The sequence below is a fragment of the Microtus pennsylvanicus genome, chromosome 2, assembly GCF_037038515.1.
Source record: "Microtus pennsylvanicus isolate mMicPen1 chromosome 2, mMicPen1.hap1, whole genome shotgun sequence".
In the NCBI taxonomy this organism is placed as follows: domain Eukaryota; kingdom Metazoa; phylum Chordata; class Mammalia; order Rodentia; family Cricetidae; genus Microtus; species Microtus pennsylvanicus.
In genome coordinates, this window is record NC_134580.1 from 89,865,597 (window position 1) to 89,868,998 (window position 3,402).

The 3,402-nt window shown below is 34.0% G+C and overlaps 1 pseudogene; it reads right to left on the reverse strand.

Annotated features, from left to right (window-relative positions):
• Positions 1-371: 371 nt before the first annotated feature.
• Positions 372-1,309, reverse strand: LOC142844990 (olfactory receptor 4K3-like; annotated as a pseudogene).
• Positions 1,310-3,402: the final 2,093 nt, after the last annotated feature.

Below are 3,402 nucleotides of genomic sequence, written 5' to 3' on the forward strand. Positions count from 1 at the left end.
CATTTGGCAGGTGTTAAGTTGAAATTTCAGGGGATGTGTAATATACATAATTATATTCAAATAAATTTTACTAAGTTATTAATCACAGAGAAAGCATATAATTTTGATAAAAAACATTGTTATACTTTATGGAAGGCAAAAGAGAATGCAGAATGGGTTGAATAGCATTATTGTAGAACGGATCATTCATCATTCATAGTTCTATTCCTGGTTAATAATTAAAATTTTATGCTGACTGATCAGTAAGAATTAAGATCTCTGAAATGTATTTATTAGTAGACTGGTAAGATATTGACTATAAGTAAATTTTCCAATTTTAAACTTATTTTGTGAGATCATCTCTATTACTTGAAATATTTAGTAAGTTTTTGTTAGTAATTTCCTTTAGAATCCATGTAGTTGTTTATAAACCTTTTCATAGCATTTTTCATCTCTTTATTTCTCAGTGTATAAATGGCTGGGTTTAGGAGAGGTGTAAATACAGAATAAAACACAGCAAGAAATTTGTCCAACCAGGTGATACTGAGGGGCCACACATAGATGAAGATGCAGGGCACAAAAAAGATCATCACCACTGTGATGTGGGCACTACAGGTGGACAGAGCCTTAGATGCACCAGCTTTAGAGCTCTGGCGAACAGTGATAAGAATATATGTGTAGGAAATAAGCAACAGAGAGAAGCAGGTTACACCACAACCCCACAGTCAGCATTCATTAAAATGTCCAGATCATGGGAATCCATGCAGGCTAGCTTGATTACCAATGGCATGTCACAGAAAAAACTATCAATTTCTTTGGGCCCACAAAAAGGCAGCTCCACAATCACTACAAGATGACTCATGGCATGAATAAATCCAATGGTCCAGCAAGTCAACACCAGCCCAGTGCATCTTCTCAGGTTCATAATGGTAAAGTAGTGGAGTGGTTTGCAGATGGCCACATACCGGTCATAAGCCATCACCACCAACAGTACCATCTCTCCTGCAGCAATGCAATGGGCAAAGAAGACCTGGGACATGCAGCCTGCAAAGGAAATGGATTTGTTTTTCCTGAGAAAGTCTGCAATCATTTTAGGAGTGGTGACTGAGGAAAGCCACATATCAACAAAGGACAGGTTGGCCAACAAAAAGTACATGGGAGAATGGAGATGGGGGTCAGTGGTGATTAAAATCATGATGACAGTATTTCCAGACACGATGAGCAGATAAAATAATGAAAACACCACAAATAGTAAGACTTGAAGATTCTGTGAGTGGGCAAGCCCTAAAATCACAAATTCTGACACCACGGACTGATTGCCTACATCCATTTTGCTCATGTGCCTTTATAAACAGCCTGTGGGGAAAGAAAGATAAATTAGATCAATCTGGAAAGTGGTTTAACAGGTGGAATCTAAGATTCACATTGAAGGTTAACATCTATGCCTGTAACGGAAAAGCATACATGTAAAGAAGTCTGACAGCTTTGAGAAACATCACTGCCAAGTGATACCAAGTGAAAGGTAATGAGCCAAGAACATCTCTCCAAGAAGAGAAGCATGGAGTTAGCCACATACTCTATCAGTAAATTCCTCTTACAGGAGAGCAGTGAGGAGGCAGGACAGCAATGTGAAAACCTAAACATGCGTGTGGTTTCACCTGGAAGGGGTTTCTGTCACCAGCAAGCACAACACTTCATAGTAGAAATGAGGTTTATTCTTTGGAACTGATAGGAATTACATTGCATTTCAGTACAAAACTTCTTACTATTCAATTGCAGCATGTATAGTGAATCCGTTGATCACCAGCAGAGTCATTCCTGTGGCATCATTGATTCAATGTATTTGTTTAAAGATAAAATGTTCCAAACTTGTTGGAGGTAAGCTGTACAGAATACCATACAAGAAACACATGGTTTGAGACTGAGAGGTAAAATCTAGAATAGCAATATTTTGCTAACAAAAAATTTATCAGAATTTATTTGTTCAGCTAAGCTGATTATCAAAATACTATTGTAAATTCATTTAGACGGGGTAGTCAAAATCAAGGCAATTCATATTCAAACCTGAATTCTGAAAGTTATTTATTTTACTTTTAGCACTCCAAAATACTGATCTTGAATTCTACCAACTATTATTTAGAAACCTTAGACTGAAATATTAAAGTTTCCTGACATGAGCAAAATAAAATGTATCTGTTTTCTCATTATGTCACTTACCTATTGATTATCTGTATTGTTTGAGAAGAAAATAAGTTACATAAGCTTATAAGCAAAGGATGACTTCACTTGTTTAACTTGAATGATTGCAATGTTAAACATTGATGAAAAGAACATTCTAAAGACATTAGGTAGCACATCCATTTGCTATAGAAACATGATAGTAGCCAAGAGTCTTGTATGCTTTAAATAAATGTATGTACTTTTAGAGAACACCAGATTCTCTAGGGAAATTACACTGATATTATACTCAACAGGTCTGTGAACCTTGAAAATTTTTATGATCTGAATTCTAACTCTAAATTAGCCTTTTGTCATCCTGAAAATTTCCTGGATAGTTTTTACAAACCAATCCTGTATCTTTTAGAACAACTTACTTAGATGTTGCAAATTTAGTATTTCATGTGTTTAAGAAATTTAGTAATTTCCTCAAAGATGAACATATACATTCTTAGGAAACAATTGTCCATTAAAAACATAACTATTTTAAAATTAAGTTTCATTTTATTATTATTCAGAATCATAAGCATATTCATTTATTAATAGTAACCCATGTTTAGCACAGTTTCTAGATAGAGCATAGATTTTTAAATAAGATCTGATTTATATCTATCTAGAAGTTAACAATATGTATGCCTTTGTCTTAGACATATTTGTTTCCATTTCTTTACCTACTACTCAGCATACTTAAGTTGGTATTGCATTGGAAGGTGTAAAATAACACACAAGGAGAAATAAACAAGGTTTTTCTAGTATTTGTAGTAAAATGAACAATAGGAATTGTCTCCTGTATACTTTTATGTACATCTTTAAACAACATTGTTTGTATTGTTTTATGCAAGGATTCTATTGTTTAGCTGACCACTTTAAGGTTGTTTGTATGTAAATATACCAAATTACTTTTCTTTAAAATACTTGATATTACATTTTCTACAAGTTGATATACACCTATTCAGAATCTATGGCGTCTGTAGATGCAAAGGATATATTAATCAGGCTGCCTGTTTTTTAGAAATCTAACAAACATTTCATGCTTCCATTTCTTTCTCAAAAGTGTTGTATTTTAGAGGGCCTAGATTCAGTAGAATGCTCTATCACTTCATCTGGAATTCTTGCCTTTAATTTGGTAACTATTCTCATAGAAAGTGCCAAATTCCAGCAATTAGATGAGTAATATTAAAAAATCAATGAAAGGAATCGTATAAA